Below are 18,623 nucleotides of genomic sequence, written 5' to 3' on the forward strand. Positions count from 1 at the left end.
GTTCACCACAGTGATAGGCACACCCATTTCACTTGTGTCTTTACTTCTTCACTACAGTGATAAGCATACTTATCTTTTCTTTGAAGCGCTTTCACTGTTTTCTTCTGTGACAAGCACACCTTTTGAAAATGCAGAAAGTCACCACACCACCTTTCTTCTTATCAAATCCTGGCAAGCCCTCTGTGCGCTGGTCAACATGGAAGGTTTTCCTCAATTACGCTAGGGTGTGCGCAGTGTCACCGAGTGCCGAGAGGAAGTCAGCCTTACTCCTACACTGTCTTGGCTAGAAAGGGCAAGAAGTTTTATGCTTAAAGAAACTTGACAAACCCAACCTTCCCAAAGCAAGCACTATTTTAGAACGTTACCACTTTGAGAAGCGCGTACAACAACCTAAAGAGTCGGTTGAGATGTATGTTACCCACTTGCGCAAGCTGGCCTCCACTTGCAAACTTGAAAGCGCACTTGAGGAATGTATACTCGACCAATTTATGCTAGGTTGCACCATACAAACGGTCAAGGATGAACTATGGTAAAAAGATGACCTCAAGCTCGATTAAGTCATTTTGATTGCCAAACGTATAGAACACTACCTCGCTTGTGTTGAAGTGATTAAAAAAGATAACAATATTCCTTATAGAAATAATGTCATGGTTCATGTTGTATCTAAGACTAAAACATTTAAACAACTTGAACCTCTGCTTACAAACTCACAGAAATCTTTCCCCAGGAAGATGTTACAGCTGTGACATGGTTGGTCACCTGGTCAATGGCAAGTTGTGTCATGCTCTAAATGCAAAATGTCTCAATTGTGGGAAAATAGGCCATGTAACTAAGGCTTGCAGAGTATCGAGAGTATCAACATTTAAAAAAAATAAGCGAGTAAAGGAAGTTTGGGTTCAAAATGAGTCCGACTGATACTGACGAGGTACATAGTGGTGAAATCTTGACTCAGGTCGGCCAGATCATGTGCAAAAACCCCATTGACAGTGTCAGAATAAATAGTCATTCAGTCAATGTGCTTTTTGACTCTGGGACAAAAATCACTTTGGTTCCAAAGAATTTTCATGACACATTCTTGTTGAGTAAAGTGAAGGTGTTCAAGCCCGATATCAGACCTCTTGCTTAAGGTGGAAAACATATCAAGTTGTTCGTTTACTTTGAGGGTAACCAAGTTAAAGAATAAAATAACCGCTGGGAAGATCAACATCTCGTTGGAGAGTGACAGTATAATAAACTGGATTCACCAGGCTGATCTTGGCGTTATGCTAAATTCCTGGTGGAGATCCATGTATAGTCTTAAAGGAAGACTTACCTCCATCACCTCCTGATCTTGCTTGTACACCTGAGCCTGCCAAAGTTGTTCAAATAGATGATCTACGCACCGAATCTGAGCAAGTCTTCACTGAGAAATTGGATTGTCTTTCGGAATATATTTTATATATAAGAATATCCTGAAACCGGATGCTACCCCAGTCATGTGCAAGGTGCGTAGCGTACCTTTTGCCATGAGGGACTCATGCAAAAAGAACTACAGATGTTGCTAAATGAAGGAATTATTGTTGAAACTGAGGTGAGTGATTGGCTAGCTCTTGCTGTGATTGCCCGCAAGGCCTCTGGCGAGGTGAGGCTATGTGTGGACTTACGCGTGCTGAAACGCGATGTGATAGCCTACAAGTATTGTCATCCAAATATTGCAGAGATACTCACACAAGTAGGTGGGGTTGAGGTCTTCTCCACATTAGACCTCAGGGCTGCATACCACCAGATTAAGATTGACCCTGACTATGAACCTCACTGCGTTTGTTACACCCTTTGGCACATACAAATTTACGAGACTTCCTTTTGGTTTGAATTCTGCAGCCTCTGTCTCCCAGAGAGCTATGGAAGACGTTCTGAATGGGCTACCAGGTGTCACGATTTACCAAAATGACTTGCTGGTACATGGGTCTTAGCAGAAGTTACATGAGGAGAGACTCAAGGCAGTTCTGAAATGCTTGAAGTCACGTGGTTTGACTGTACGTGAGAACAAGTGTTAATTTCATCTCACTGAAATGGACTATTTGGGGCATAAATTGTCTAAGGAGGGTGTCAAACCTAAATATCATTTGGTAAAGACCATAGAAAATCTTACAATAACGCAATCTAGAGAGGAGGTGGTCACCTTTCTCTGTGTGGCCAAATATTATAATAAGTTTGTTCCACAGTTTGCTTCTCGTACTTTCTCCCTTAGGGGTCTTCTCAAGAAGGGTGTGAGATGTGAATGGTCACCGCTGCGTCAAGCAGAATCCGATGACATAAAAGCAGCTTTGAGTGGTACACCCTCTCTCCAGAGTTTTGACACTTCTGAACATTTTATACTTATCACTAATGCCAGCTCCAAAGGTCTTGGTGCTGTTCTCAAACAGGTGAAGAATGGACATGAGATAACGAGCATGTTCTTGTCACATGCACTGATGGGGTCCGGGGTGCAATACTCTGTCATAGAAAAAGAAACTTTTTGCATCTTTCGGGCCATTAAGACATTTTTAAAAATTCTCTGGAGAAGGTCTTTCAGAGTACAGTCTGATCACAAACATTTGAAAGACCTATTCACAAATAAGAGCCTTGGTGCGGTTTCCTCAAGGATCGCCAGGTGAACTGTTGCACTCGAGGACTATGATTTTATTGTACACCACATACCTGGGGTTCAGAACAAGGTTTCGGAGTGTCTCTCCCGCCTTGTGCTGAACAACCCCGATTACACTTTTAAAGCCTCAGGAAATTCATGGGAGGATGATAATTAGAAGGTGTGCAAGGTCATGACTGGTGTCTTGAGTGAGAGAGAGTGAAAGTCTTCCATGGAAAGTGACCCTACGATTATCGAAGTCTGTAAGTTAGTGACTGAAGATTGGGGGGGATAAGAACTCTTAATGAAGACAGATGAAAGTTTTGGAACGTGCGTCATGAGCTTTCTGTCTCCCCCGGTTTGCTTTGGAGGGGTACCAAGCTCCTTCCATCCCACCCTGTCAAGTAAAAGATTGTTCAACAAGCCCACCAGGGGCACCAGGGCATCTCAAAAACCATAGAAAGAATCCATTTTCACTAATGGTGGCCCGGAATTGATCTCATGGTAGAGCGCATGGTGAGAGATTGTTCTGAATGTAATGTCTCTGACAAAGTCTATAATACTAGAGTCCAACCTATGGTTGTAAGCGAGACGCCGGTACATTGTTGGCAATAAGTGGCATTGGATCTTCTGGGTCCTATTACTAGAAGTTCCGGTCAGCCCTATGTCCTAGTTTTAATAGACATGTTCTTCAGGTGGCCGGTGATTAAAATTACTCCTAGCATGGAGACTAAAGATGTCGCCGAGTTCTTATATGAAATATTCTCCCGAGAGGGGATCCCAGATTGCTTACTTACTGACAACAGGGTTCAACTAGTCTCGAGGGAAATGGAGGACTATTTGGCTGAAAGGGGAATCAGACACAAGCGGTACGCCCTCTATCACCCCGAAACCAGCGGGATGGTGGAAAGGTTCAACTGTGTTTTTAAAAAATCTATTCAACTGGCTAAAGCCCAAAACTAAGACTGGAAGTCAGATTGTGGAGCGAGTGATCATTTACCATCTCACACCTCCCTCAACCACAAGTAAAATTCCCTTTGAGCTTTTTCGCTAACGGATTCTCAATAACCAGATTTTTCAAGCGTGGGTGAGGGTCAAAAAATGTGAGTGTGGGTTTGGATGCTGGTTCTGGTGTGTTAACTACTACCCCTAGCAGAGATCCTAGTGCTGTGTTCTGGCAAATAGGTCAGGTCTTAAAGATTGTCAAAAGAAAAGGAGTACTTGGATGCTAGACATGCTGCCTCTCACACTAGTGTGCGTGTGGGAGACAGAGTGCGTGTACGTCTTCCCCAGAGGTCTGTTGGAGTCTCAAAATTCTCCTCAACCTATGTGGTAAAGAAACTCTTTCAGAATGCGGTAAAGTTGAATGATGGACGCATTTGGAACCTGAACAGGATTGCTCCAATGCGCAATAAAATGCACTCAGGGATAGTTGTTCCTAATATTCCTCCCAAAGATTTATCAACATTGCGAAGGAGTTCTCGCACTGGAAGAATTTCGGCAAAATCGAGTGATTTTGTTCTCAGTTGATACATTTTTGGTTCTTTGTTGTTTCCCCTTTTTCTTTCCTCCTTGTCTCTCTTCTTTTCCTTCCAATCTCGCTTCAATCTCTCTTTGGGTAAAGGGGAAAGGTGTGTAATGACCTGCGTGTCATTGTATTCTATGCTTCACTCTAGAGTATTGACCTGCGTGTCATCATGTTCCATTCTAGAGTCTTGGTGGTGTTTGAGCATTATTAGAACTTCCACTGAGCAGTTCCTGCTAGCGATTTGTGGATAGGACGTTACATCTGTAGATTCCTGTTTCCATGTAATAAATCATCTCCTGTTCAACATATCCAGTGTACCAGCTTTATTACACAACTCCTTTCTAGAAAATCTGCTCATGATATCAATATGGTCGAATACCTGAAAATTACTGTCTCACACATAGAAAGATTAAAGTTTTCTTTTTGCAGCATAGGCGGGATCTTAGATCAAAGGCGGAGCAGAATAAACCGATGGTCGCCTTGTACAAACCTTTTAACTTAGAGGAGGGAGTTAATAGTTACCTGTCCTATGTACAGCATCGTTTTTGTGCTATTGAGACTGAGATTCTGCATTGTTCATCACCTTGTCACATTCCCAAAGATGATGTCCTGCCCACCTGATATGGTGCTGTATCCCAGTGATAAAAGTAAAAAAAATAAAAATAAAAAAATAAAAGAGCAGCACTTTTTTGTTTGTTTGTAACTTTTACCACAATTTTATATATCTATCTATATTTATATATCTAGGAGCACCTGAGTCCACCATGGCCAAACTCCAGCGCACGCAGAACGCAGCCGCCCGGCTGCTCATGAACCTCCCCTCCAGAGTTTCAGCTAAACCAGCAATCAAAGCCCTACACTGGCTCCCTATTCGCCAAAGGGTCGAATTCAAGGCCATGTGCACTGCACACAAACTTCTCAACGGCGCCGGACCTGCCATTCTGAGAGACCTGGTCACTCCATACAAAGCCCACAGGTCCCTCCGTTCGGACAACGAGCATCTGGCCAACGTCCCTAGATTCAAGAGGACACGGACCGGTGGCCGACGCTTCTCGGTTAAAGCATCCTCTGGGTGGAACTCACTTCCCCGCACCCTCAGGATGGAACCCAGCCTGCCGATCTTCAGGAAAAAACTGAAAACGCTGCTATTCCCAAAATAAAATCCCCCTCCCATCCTTTTTTCTCCTCTGGACTCTACAAATGTCATAGCGCGGGGATGCCTACGGGTCACCAGGCGCTCTACAAATCGCTAAATAAATAAATAAATTAGGTGTTGTCACCGTAAACCATTGTTTGCTGCTCATAACATTAGGTCGCACAAAGTAGGAATGACATTTTTGGTGACACTAGATGATCCTTTAATATGTTATAATGTTGCCCTGTTTATTCTGAAATCTATTAAAGCAAAGAAATGTATTCTGTTATAGTGTAACAAATGAATCGATTTTAATAATTATCATTGTAATTGTATGTTTTAATTCTTTTTTAGAAGTTGTATTATTGTTTTATGGCTATTTCTTTTCGATAGTCAAATTAAGATTTGAAACGAATCAGTTTTACTACATTTGAGCGATTTAAATAATACTGGGGTGTTCCCGATCTGTATTTGGGGATCCACAATAGGCTTTCCTTTGGTATTGTGTGAGCAGGAGCTTTAGCATTCTCTCAGTATTTTGAGGGGGCATGTTCTATTCTTGGGCATCAACACCTCTGGCATATGAGGTCATCGCACGATGCACCAGCCTCTCCTCCTCCTGACTCCTGCAGTCAGTAAAGATCAGCCTAGAATCATGACTAGGATCGGTATTCTCCTTCATTTGTGGCTGGCACAGTCATCCCCTTGGGCACAGTCTAGTAATATATGGTGGGCTGACTTCTTCACCAGGTTCAGGGGAACAACCCTACTGGCATAAGGCATCCCTGGTGCTCAAATCTGGTGTACCGCTTCTATTTTTTTAACCTCCTTGACCTACTGGGGGTACTGCTACGCTAAATAGGTTTCCTGTTTGCGGATATCATCTCTGCCTCTTGCTCCTTTGTTGCAGCTTCTTCTTTGAGGTTACCATTGGGCTCATTTACAGTCTCTTGCAGGCCCTCTTCATCCATAACTGGACGAATGAGCAGTAGGGGCCGTGAAGGCAACTCCCTTTCCTGTTTTACTCCGGGCTCTTGGCACCTAGCTTCTTGACCTCCATCGAGGTAGAATCTGAAACCATATTGCCATTTTCGTCTGGGGCATGCTTGCCCCATACAGGCTCTCGCCTGGTAAGCTCAATATCTGCCTTTCCTTGTGCGTTTTCATTTCCGCTTTGTCATGCGTGTGTGAGTTGGATTGCTGGAATCTCAGTGGCAACTGACCCCTGCTTCTGGACTCTAATGTCTTTAGGGAGCTTCCAGTCCCTTTGTGTGTTTTTACCTGTTTGGGGATTCCTTTAATTTTTTTCATGATTGGGTGGGGTTACTAGCGTCACTGTCTGCACCGCTTCGGGTGCACATCCCGCCTGAGCACTGGTGACTTTCCTCATATCACCTAGTTGCGCCATTGTCGTATAATTGTACTTGATACATTCCTTATTTCCCCAAGCATTTCCTCCAAGAGAACTGGTAATTGTACACATTTATCAATTACTTCCTTACATGAGCAAATTGTAAATTCATCATCTCTCCTTGATTTTAATTTTTGAAGCAGGCCCTTTAGATTCTCAAGCTTTCCGTCTATGCATGACACGAAAACAGCAAGCGTTTTGAACAGGTCCACTTGTATGTCCATTCTGTTAGCATAATCATGTGTTTAGCACGGTCTCCCAGAAACTCTTGATATCAATTGTGACGTTTACGGTGTTCTTTATACTCTGTTCTCTATACCTAATATATTCTGTGAATTCAGCGCATGGGGTGGGCGGGGGTGGGTATACTTCCTTCATTTGAGCTTAACACTGTCTCGCTTACGCAGTACAGCTCCGACTGGCTCACCACTACCCCCTCACTAGATCATTCAGTTGAGGTCCTCCACAGTCTACTTTACCTTTGGCATCTGAGAGGGCATCATTTGAAGTAATAACCTCAGTCTAAATGTGTTGAGACCCCAGAGATCCGTATGATGATCTGGTCCCCACTTAGGTTTCTGCTGCAGCGGAATCCATCCTTTTAAGGCTGATCATATCTGGAGATAAAGATGGGGTGGTGGGGATGACAACTGCCCTGGACCATATCTGTTAAATTGCCCTCTAGTGGTTCCGTTCCCTGGGCTGAGTAGCAGGGCTTGCTTGCCCTTCCTCTTCTTTCAAGGGCGAAAAGTAGTCGGAGATCAGGTCTTTTAACTGACAGGTTTCATTGGCTCTGGCCATCTTATTTCTAAAACCCTCTGGAACCACACTTTTCCCATTCTTCAACAAAAACCCATTGTTCACTTCTAAGTTATCATAAACATTTCAAAAAGACAAGGATTCCGACTCAAAATATTTCCTACTCAGTCGACCTTTTTACCACACAATTACGCACCTTGCCAATCAAAATGTCAGAATTCACACTCTTTCCATTCTTCTTTTGACAACTTCTTAACAATGATATCAAGTAATCAGATTATATGGATACAAACTCAAATTCTTTATCATTAGACTCTTCCCTTTTTATAGGCAATCTAGATAGACATTATGTGGTCATATTGACCTTACCGGGTACATATTTTACCTCAAAGTTGTACTCGTGCATTATAGATAACAATCTTGCAATATGGGCTGTGGCACTCCATCCTTCGCCCTGGAGTAAGTAAGTTTACTAAAGGCTTACGATTAGTTCTCAATACAAATCTGGTACCCAGATGTAATTACGGTAGTGTTCTACTGCCCATACATACACAAGCAACTTATGGTCGATAACATACTACTTTCCAACACATTAAGTGTACGAGATGCAAAAGCAACATTCCACTCCCTCCACCCTTGTTTCTGAAACAACACTAGACCCACACCATACAAACTGGCATCAGTAGTGATAGTGCATGTCTTTCCAACACACAAATGTTTCATTGAGGGAGCATTCACTATATCAGTTTTAAATAATTCAACTGCCCTTTTTACTCAGCTAACCATTCAAAGTAATCATCTTTCCTCACCATCTTTCTCAAAGGTTTTATTTTCTGAGCAAAATTTTGAATTTGCTTTAATATTCACAACTCCTAGCAAATGAAAGTAGTTTTTCCTATGTATCTGGTGCAGGGGCATTCATAATAGCTTCAACTCAAGAAGCTTTAGGTACCACCCCTTGACCTGCAATAGTAGGAACCAGATACTTAGCCTGATCTTGAAACAATGTGCGCCTGTCTTCTCGACAGTTAGCCCCTCTTCTTGCAACCTTAACCTCTTCCCTGCTCTGCACATTCCCCTGCTGTGCTGGGGGGACGCGTGCAGCGCTTCCATGCTCATGACGAGCTCAGCTCGTCATGAGCTACAGTGCTCCTGTGCTCATGACAAGCTGAGCTTGTCACGGCCGCTCCCGTTTCTTTAGAACGCTCAGCACAGCAGGAGAATTAGCCCAGCGTGCGAGCGTTCTAAAGGCCATGGCGAGCTCAGCTCGTCATGAGCACCGTAGCTCATGGCGAGCTCAGCTCGTCATGAGCATGCAAGGGGTTAAACAGAGTTCCTTAAAATGTTCATCTTCTGTTTTGGAGAAGACTAATATATCCTCCTGAAAACATCTGACAAATGTTTCCGCTCCCTTAAATATGTGAAACATAGTCGTCGGGAAAACAAAAACAGCTGACCGTAGTCCAAATTACAATATGTTGAACTGGAACAAACCCATAGGTGTCACAAATACAGTATATTATTTTGCATCAGATGTCAGCATAACTTGATGGTAGGCATATACAATCCAAAAGTGAGAAAAGTCTTGCCCCTTCCAACATAAACACCAGCTCATTAATGTTAGGCAGAGGATGAGAATCAACCATGAGATTAGTATTCAATGCATGTAAATCAACACAGACAGAATGTACCATTCCATTAATGTGTCGGTACAGTAGGAAGAAATACACTCACATGACAATTTCTTGGATAACTCACCCTTCCATCATACTCTCCAATAAATTTTCACATTTCTCCCTCACACTTAACAGAACATTTCTCAATGTATGTTTGACAGCAACAGAATTATTCCTTAACTGAATTTTATGAAGAACCTCTTCAGTAATCCCAATATAATAGAAAAACTTGCCAGGACATCGTAATATTGTGATGTACTAAGATGTTTTTGTAAAGAAAAAATAGCGGTATACATTATCCACAGGATTCACACTTAGTTTTGTTTTTGTAACGAGGAAGACACCTAGTATAGATGCTTTCGGTTATCGTTTTTTTCTATTTAGATTTAATTTCAGACTGTGTCTGTCTTGTTTGCCATGCCTGTATTTCTCTGGGGTGCAGTTCTAGTGCATGTGCTGGTTTGTAAGATTGTGGAATCTCAACGGATCCTTTGCCAATGGGTTCACAGGCTTCTACAGCACCATGTGTCTGTAAAACTCCGTCATCATTCCAATACAATGTACATTTATTACGATATATGCTTCCAGTTGACCTGTCAAAACGTGAAAATGCTTAACTACAAATTAATTGAGAAATAAAAATCTACATCCGATCTATTTTGACAAGCTAGAATACTGCAGTAGCAGGAACACCCGTATTTTTTAAGCATGTTAAAACAAAAACGAGGACGAATCTGTCAAAAGGAATTGGAGCTGAAAAAGGACGACTATTATAATATTCAGGACCTGTTCAATAAAATGTCCTACGTGTTACTAGAAAGTTGATCGTATTCGGTCAATCATTTGACACTGACTGTTTCGCAGTCCACGTGATTCCGTCAGACGTTTCAGAATGACTAGTTTGAGCAGCCCAGGATAGATTGTCATTTTATCATCTTCCCTTACTGACAATCTATCCACTATTTGAACCATGAAAGCCAGTGCTGCCAGTATACAATTGCGGTACAAAAGGGGGTGGTGATGGACGGAGCATCTGAACCAATCAAACACTCACACCCAGTCAACAGATCTGGGTTTAATCCATCACCGTTCTTTAGCCTACTCTGCCACCCCAGTTCAGACATGGCCATATGCAAATCAGACTGACCATGTGCCTCATGGGAACAGTCCAGCCCGAATTGCCAAGCCATGCCTTCCCTGGACCGAATCCAAGCTTCCTAGGACCGGTTTCTGGCATTACAGCCAGTTGCTTGAATCCAGTGGCAAAGTGAGCAAGGGACTCGCGTCTGAGCATACCCTGCCAACTTATGGCGAACAAATCGGTACAAAAGGGGTGGTGATGGACGGAGCATCTGAACCAATCAAACACTCACACCCAGTCCACAGATCTTGGTTTAATCCATCACCGTTCTTTATCCTACTCTGCCACCCTAGTTCAGACATGGCCATATGCAAATCAGTTGGACCCTGTGCCTCATGGGAACAGTCCAGCCCGAACTGCCAAGCCATGCCTTCCCTGGCACAATTGTGAGCAAGGAATGAGATTTTTAAACGGGGCCAGTAACAATGGTGCCTCCAGTAATGCATTATTTCTAGGAGGCCCACCAATGTGCCATTTGGAATCCGGGCAATTTATGCCACCATGAACTTAGCAGTACGTCCAGTTTTGTAAAGTCGGGGCGGGGGGGCAGAGGTACCAAGGACCTCGCATTAACAACCATTTAAACACAGACATAATGCAAGGCACGTGGGATTTCTATTGAGTGTATTGCAACCTGTCTACCTACTAGTCGAGCCCAGGCGGATTGGTCAGCTAGTTTATCATTACCAGTGAGAGAAGCAGAGCAAAATGGCTATATTCACTTTGAGTGATTGACATATAGGCTGGATATCACTGACATTTAGTCTGTGAATTCACCACTGCAGGTAGGGACGGTTGTCAGCAAGGTGCAAGTCTGTCCAGGAATAAGATGCATAAACATTAGTTCATCTTATCGACACTTCACGGCACAGTTGTACTTTTGGTGGACAGTAATAACTTTTAACAGGACTCTCATACTAAATAGTAACAATACGAGCGCGTATGCACAAGTTCGGGAGCTTTTTACTGGGCCAGTATTCTTTTTCCAAAACAACAACCCCAACATAACAAACTTGGAACACTTCTTTGCAGGGCTTGCACACTCTAAATATGACGGTAATAACAGTTTCATGCAAAGAGGGGGGTGGGGGTAGGTTTGTGCATACGTCTCCCGCTTATCAAGCATACACTACTGCAACTACAATTCAAAAGATAACGGATGCATGTGATGTAGATGGACCGTCCCCACTTCAAAATCAAATCGCACGTACTCAATATAATTTACATATCGAACAAAACCAATGCCAGGTTTCAACAACCTAGAAAAAGCTTAATTTCTCTAATGGATTTCACAATAGCACCGGAGTGTCCATGCATGCAAATACCCCAGCTGGCTATGAGCCATTCGTTTCCCGCCTTTCAGCTCCACGAGTCGGTGCTTACTTCCGAGTGCATATGCAGGCACGAAGACACCATGGGCCTGCCATAAGAGACCCCCGGCCACAAAAGAGGAGGACGAGCTGAGCTGGTGAGGACGGCTTGGGCACAGACTGGCAGTCACATTGCCTTGGCTTCTGGGGAAGGCGTAGCACTGCAACCTGCAGGAGCGAACCTAGGACCGGGCGGAAGCGGTAACAGCTGGGGAAGCGAACAGGAAATGACGCCTGGTGAAGAGGTACGGTCCGGGTGGCTTTCGATCCGTCGCTCGTACCTCTGAAGCTGCTAGTTTGTCCGAGACTGTTGAACTGACCCTTCTAACAAGGTAACTGACTTTGTTGCTTACCGCCGCTGCTGCCATTTGACAGATAGACGCTTGTCAGGGTCTTGCTCGCTCTGAAGGACACGCTGCCTCGGCCAGGATCGCCGAAGAACTCAAACTCACAGACACTGTACACTAAATAACTTCTTTAAATGGAATGCCTGTAGATCGCCGACCTGCTGATGGTGGGCAATGCAACTAAAACAAGCATTTGCAATGCAATGGGTCGAGCATTTGTGAGAGTTAGAGCTATTGGTGATGTAAATGAGAATGTTTTTTTTTTTTACTCTCAGGTGTGTCAACAATTTTTTTAAGGGGCAGCCTTGATGAAGCATGAGGAAGCAATGAACAGCAACCTAAAATGGGTGTTGAGGTGAATGTACACGGGGCAGCACCACAGAAAGGTTGTATAAGGGGGCAAGGCAGCAACTCTGAAACTTGGGTACCGTGAAAGTACGAGCATATTAAATACTCATCCAAGAAGGAAAACGCACTTATTAAGTCTAAAACAAAACACTGGGACACAACAGCAATACAGGATTCCGAATACGTTAAAAGTAGTAACAAAATGTTTAAATTAGATAGAAATATACTTACAGTAGAGGGGGTGGGTGTTAGATGTCCCAGTAATAAGAGGTAGTGCTGGATTCATGTTGCAGAAGAAAAGCAAGATGTGCGTGGTATTATTAAAGTGAAAGCAAATCATGGCGCGCTGGTAAAAAATTACCAAAATATTCTTGAAGAAGTTGATTTTGGCGAGCTGCGTAAAAGAAAACAAAAGCATGACCACCATTTTAAGTTTCAAGCGTGGTGTAGTGGACTGATTGAGCTGGGCTGCTTGCTATTACTGTCATTATCCAAGACACAGACAGAAGAGCAACCTTTTTATTTAAAAGTATATCCTGTACTGCTATTTCTTTTCTCAAGTGACGATCAGGACCCGCTGCTGCACAGGTGTTCTCCGGGACCTTGTCCTCACAAACAAAACAAAGTGGGCTGCTGAAGGTATGGTGTAGCATTCTAGTTGTTTAGCCGCATCACGGCTAGAGGATGCCGGGATAGGTGCCGCTAGATTAGCGCTGCAGTGTAAGTGGTGTATTTCCCGGCGCTCTCCCGAAGAAAGCCTTAATAAAGGTGCTGCATAATGTACCCCTGGCCCTCCGTGTCTTTATTGGGGCGAGACAGGGCCGTTTCTAGGTGTTGTGCCGCCCTAGGCGAGAATTGAAAAATGCCGCCCCCTCCCTTTTTCTTCCATCACTCTCTCACCATTGCCTATGTAAAGTTTGGTCTTTGAGTGTCCTTCATATATTGCAGTATTATACCTCTATGTTTACTGTGTACGCTTTTGTAACCTGCACACATGTCACTTTTTCCTCCTGTAATGCACCGTTTGCTACCTATTGTATTTTGTTGGCTCACGATTGTCACTATGCGGCCTCATTTAATGTAACGTTTGCTTTTGTAATTTGTTCACTTGTAATGTTCTCATGTATCAGTTCTGTTCCTATTGTGAAGCGCTCTGACACCTCGCCCAGAACAGCCCAGACCCCAACTGAAACAGACAACATCACCTGTAGCATAAAAGGCCACTTTATTCATAAGATCAGGCAATTTTCTAATATCAACTTATTAACTCTATATTTTATATATATAATATCGAAACCATACAATTTTGCACTTTAAGCCAAAACCATACATTTCTTTTAATCTTTATTCCTTGTAACTGTTATTTTCCAAAACCAAAACATAAGCGTCATTTTCTGAATTCACCCCATATTTGAACATATTTCCATTTCCTTGTTTTTCCTTCCTTTTTCCCCCATCCTGATCCTCCCCCCACCCTCTCTCATGAAGGACGGTCAAGTCCGCTCTAGACATTGACCCCCCCTATTCCGCCTATGAACTATAACAGAGTAAATTGCCTGTCCTATTAGTGGCAGATAGACTTTTATAGACTCCTGGTCTGTTTATTGTTTTTTAAAAGGGGTTGGGTGGGTGGGCCTCGCAAAAGACCCTCTCTGACTCCCGTCAAACTGCGCAACAATGCGCTCGCGCCTTCTCAATTATCGCCCTGCCTGTCTCGCGCTCTGCTCCTTGCCCTTGACCAATCACGTTGATTGGTCTGGACCATCCGGGCGAAAATCCCCGGGGGGGGAAACACTTCGCGTTCGCCCCCCGAGGATCCCATCGCCCAGAACAGCCCAGACCCCAACTGAAACAGACAACATCACCTGTAGCATAAAAGGCCACTTTATTCATAAGATCAGGCAATTTTCTAATATCAACTTATTAACTCTATATTTTATATATATAATATCGAAACCATACAATTTTGCACTTTAAGCCAAAACCATACATTTCTTTTAATCTTTATTCCTTGTAACTGTTATTTTCCAAAACCAAAACATAAGCGTCATTTTCTGAATTCACCCCATATTTGAACATATTTCCATTTCCTTGTTTTTCCTTCCTTTTTCCCCCATCCTGATCCTCCCCCCACCCTCTCTCATGAAGGACGGTCAAGTCCGCTCTAGACATTGACCCCCCCTATTCCGCCACTCAGGAAAAACCAAGGATTTTTCCTGACCCCACCCCAACTTGCACTTATCCTGGTTTTTTTTGTTGTTGTTGTTTTTTTTTTTTTTTGTTTTTTTTTAATTTTTTGTTTTATTCTACCCACCCCTCTCGCAGAGACCCATAAATCCACCTTCAACTCCTTAGATAACATGTCTCATATTTCAAGAATATAATAAGCCATTCCCAATTGAGTCAGATGCACGCCATCATCCCTAAGTAAATGGCCTTCGCTACCCGCGATGTTGTCATGCAAAATGGTCTGAATACCCATAGCCACCCAAAAATATTTCATGTCCCTATTCAGTGTTTTCCTGGCTTTCTCCATTGCCGCTTGGTTTCTCACATTCCTACAGTGTTTTCTGAACGCAAATTCAGACTATACAATTCTAGTACCCCGGCCAGTTGTTGTTTAGCACCGCTAGATCCAGCTGCATCTTCTTTATTAATGCTAAACCAGACAATGCTATTAAGTCATTTTCTCCCAAATGTAGGAGCAAACAGATGTAGGTCGCCTCCGTCATATCTGATTTTTTCCAAGCAAAGGGAATAAATGTTCCAACCTCATTCCAACTTTACCGCACCAGTAAAGTTCGTGCCCAGATTTCGCTCGCAAATCTGGTGTGCAGCAAAAATCGCGGCCTACTTGATAAATGAAAGGCCTATAATCCATATTCTTTGTTTACTCGTACTCAAGCCCCTTACGTCACCTAAATGAAAGAAAATGAGTGTTAACACATGAACCTTTAATTAAACCACGTTTTTTTTTTTTAAATTTCCGGACATATCTCGTACAGCACGCTGAACGCCATCTGCCTATCTTTTTAAATGCTCCCCAACCCAAAATCAATCTCGCCGCTTTCGAAGCTGCACAAATCCTGAATGAGTGAGTAGCAAATTCGGATGGGTCCCTACCTAGGAGTAACAGAGCTCTTCGTAGTACTTACAGCAGCTGATGGCTAGAAATCTTGTCCCTTGACTTGTGCACAAAAATCAGTCCATCCACAAAAAACTTGTGCAGGCTTAAAAACCCTCCACTCACCCACATGACAGCACCCTTCTGTGTGGCTAGTATGCAAATGTATCCGCGTAACCCGCCCTAGCTAATCTGTTTTTCACTTCTTCAACCAGATTTTAAAAACCTGCCCTTCCCAGAAAAACGTCAGAGCTCTCTAAAACAGGCCACCCCCCCCTTAAACCTAACAATTCAGAAACCCGGAATGCTCCAAAAATTAACCATATCCTGCATAATCTGAACAATCTGACTACGTGGGAGTCATAACAAGAGCCCGGTAATTGAAACAGCACGTGCTGCAACAACTCAGACGATATGGGAGCTCTTACATTAATCTGTTTGGAACCTCCTCTCTGCAAACCTTTAAGCATATATATATATATATATGTATATATATATATATATTTTTTTTATTTATTTATTTATTTTTTATTTTTTTATGACACTGTTGACTGGGTCAAAACCCCAAAAAGTTGCCCATAAAAGGGGACCCCGCTAAGTTCCCTGCTATCGACGTATGTAAAAACCCTTTATTAACTAACTCCAATATGAAGCCTAAAAGAAAAGGGGGTAAACATCGGATCATTGTGCATGTGCTGTATTCTTCCCCACACCCCAAGCCCCCCACCACTGCAGCTTACCTTTTGTAATTGCTCTGCTCTCCTCCGGAGATCCGCTTGAGATATCCGCTCGTGATTCTCTTGCTGATCCGGGGGTGCCGCTTCATGCAGATCGACCTGAAAATATTTAGCAGATTTCGTTGACCCACTCCCCCACCCCCTTCCCGCTTCCTTACGTGTGACCACCTCCCCAGATCCCCAAGCACCTTCCGCACTTTCCCCTTCCCCACATTCACTTCAACTTCATTGTCTCTGTTCCACGCACTCTGAGGGTAAATAACTTGTTGGCTTCCTCCTATACACTCGCCATCCCCCCCATCATATGCTCTCCAAATTTAAAAACAGGCCTTCGCTCTAAAAACCTGTCCGCCTGAGAGGAATCCGCTGAAAATTCCACATTTTAGCCACTGTGCGCAGCAGCCGCCCTGTTATTGTCCGCTGCTCCGCTATCTGCTCCTGCAATACCAACCTTCTTCTTCTTCTTCTTCTTCCTGGGATCAGTAAGCCTGTGCAGGGCACTCCCTTCCCAACTCCCCACTACCCCCTCTCTGCTATCCATGCCCCCCTTGTTGCTGTTGCCACGATGTTTGTCCTGCACCCGGGCGTGCTCAATCCATTTGTCCACTCTCATTGGAATAATCCACTAATGGTAACGCCTGCGGCACCTCTGTGCCAGCCTCCATTCTAACCTCCACCTGCTTAACAGCCTCCGGAGGGTGCACCGTGCTCGTAAACTGGGGAAGACTGAAAAATGCCACTGGCCTGGGCCATCAGTCATATCCCTTCCCTATGTATATAGAGATAACTCTAATCACTAGTATATGCAGTAGACTGTTGTGCTCTCTACCATTCCTATGTGACTCTTAGAGTATATCCATTTGTATCCCTCCCCTATGTATATGGAGAAGGCTCTAGTCACTAGTATATGCAGTGGACCTTTGTACTGTCTGCCATTCCTGTGTGGCTCTTGGAGTATATCCATTTGTATCTCCTTGTGTGACTTTACATCTTGTACATTTGCAATGTTTTTCTGTTTGTATCCATTATGTAACGCATGTAATCCTAAATCCTTATGTTTTTCAACTGGTCCCTATGTAAAGCGCTCTGACACCTTCGGTAAAGTTCGGGACACATAAAATCGCATAAATAAAATAAATAATAAATACCCGCCTATCTGTGCCTGCAAAACAGTTTGGCTGTACTCCTGTACAGGCCACTGTCGCAGGAACCCGCCCCTCCCAGAGACAGCCCTGAAACTCACCCGGCAGCCTCGTGGACCAGCCAGGCCCCCTCAGATAACCTGAGGAAAGCGAAACGCGCACTCCGGCTCCCCAACGCAGTCAGCTGGTTGCCTCTCACCGTCGGCGCCTTACTTCCTCTCGCTGCACGCGCCCTCAGAGGCCCTCTGCTCTCCGCCGGCGGCACCCTGCATGCGACCACTGCTCGCAGTACTCCTTTCGCCCCATTCCTTCTCGGCGGCCTGGTTGGGGGGGGGCGCGACTGCATCCACAGTTCCTGCCACCAAGAGGTCATTTCTGCCAGTGTCCGCATTCACTTGAAGCGCCTCTCTAAGCCCCTCGTGCGTCATCCTTTTCCCTGCTCCTCGGGAAAAGCTTCGGGCATCCCTCCTCGCAAAAGACCCTCTCTGACTCCCGTCAAACTGCGCAACAATGCGCTCGCGCCTTCTCAATTATCGCCCTGCCTGTCTCGCGCTCTGCTCCTTGCCCTTGACCAATCACGTTGATTGGTCTGGACCATCCGGGCGAAAATCCCCGGGGGGGGGAAACACTTCGCGTTCGCCACCCGAGGATCCCATTCGGGTAAAGTCTGCCCTATATAAAAACGCATAAATAAGGTAAGGGGTCCTCTGCTCTTCAGTTCTGCACTGTGCACACTCTCTTCGTGCTTCCTTGACCCCCTCTTCCGTGTCCTACTACTTCCCCCAGGCTCCTCCAGGCTCCAGCCTCACTCATATGCAGGGACTCGGGGATCATAGACTCATTCCATCATCACCTCACGTCCTCAGGACATGGGGCCGCCACCAACGTCATCTTATCTACTCTCAGATCTTTTTTGCCTGCCTGGCATGCTGCAGCAAACAGACCCGCCCCGCCCGCGCCACCACCATCCAAACCGTCCTCACTCAGACACAGGGCGTCACCTCATCACCCCTCACAGTGCTGCCTGCTACCCAGCTCCTGCTCACTCAGTGACAGTGTTTTGCGCCACTCTCCAGCTGACCGTGAGTACGGGCTCGGTCCGAAACCGGAGTGGAGATAACAGATAATGATTCACCCGCCCGCCTCCGCCTCCGCCTCATTTACAACAAATTTAGGCCTGAGTGATGAACGTTTTACAATCCTTTGTCATCAACACTAATGTTGATGCCAATTTATGGAAAGTTACCAGAGAATCAGTAACAGTTCTCCAGCGCTCCGTGCAACGTACACAATTCAAGAA

At 44.4% G+C, this 18,623-nt stretch overlaps 2 protein-coding genes across 4 annotated transcripts in view; one reads left to right on the plus strand and one right to left on the minus strand.

Moving 5' to 3' along the window:
- CENPN (centromere protein N) overlaps positions 1–11,843 on the minus strand; it is a 334,623-nt gene extending 322,780 nt beyond the window's left edge. The window contains exon 1 of the mRNA XM_086945091.1: positions 11,639–11,843. The gene's annotated coding sequence lies outside the window, so the exon portion shown is untranslated. The remainder of the gene's footprint in view (positions 1–11,638) is intronic.
- A 7-nt stretch (positions 11,844–11,850) lies between these two features.
- CMC2 (C-X9-C motif containing 2) overlaps positions 11,851–18,623 on the plus strand; it is an 81,990-nt gene continuing 75,217 nt past the window's right edge. The window contains exon 1 of one of the 3 annotated variants that reach the window (XM_086945092.1): positions 11,851–11,957. The gene's annotated coding sequence lies outside the window, so the exon portion shown is untranslated. Of the gene's footprint in view, positions 11,958–12,948; positions 12,960–13,030; positions 13,169–18,623 lie in introns of those variants that run through there. The other 2 variants (XM_086945094.1, XM_086945093.1) reach the window with 2 other exon arrangements.

Source organism: Lissotriton vulgaris, chromosome 12, assembly GCF_964263255.1.
Source record: "Lissotriton vulgaris chromosome 12, aLisVul1.2, whole genome shotgun sequence".
In the NCBI taxonomy this organism is placed as follows: domain Eukaryota; kingdom Metazoa; phylum Chordata; class Amphibia; order Caudata; family Salamandridae; genus Lissotriton; species Lissotriton vulgaris.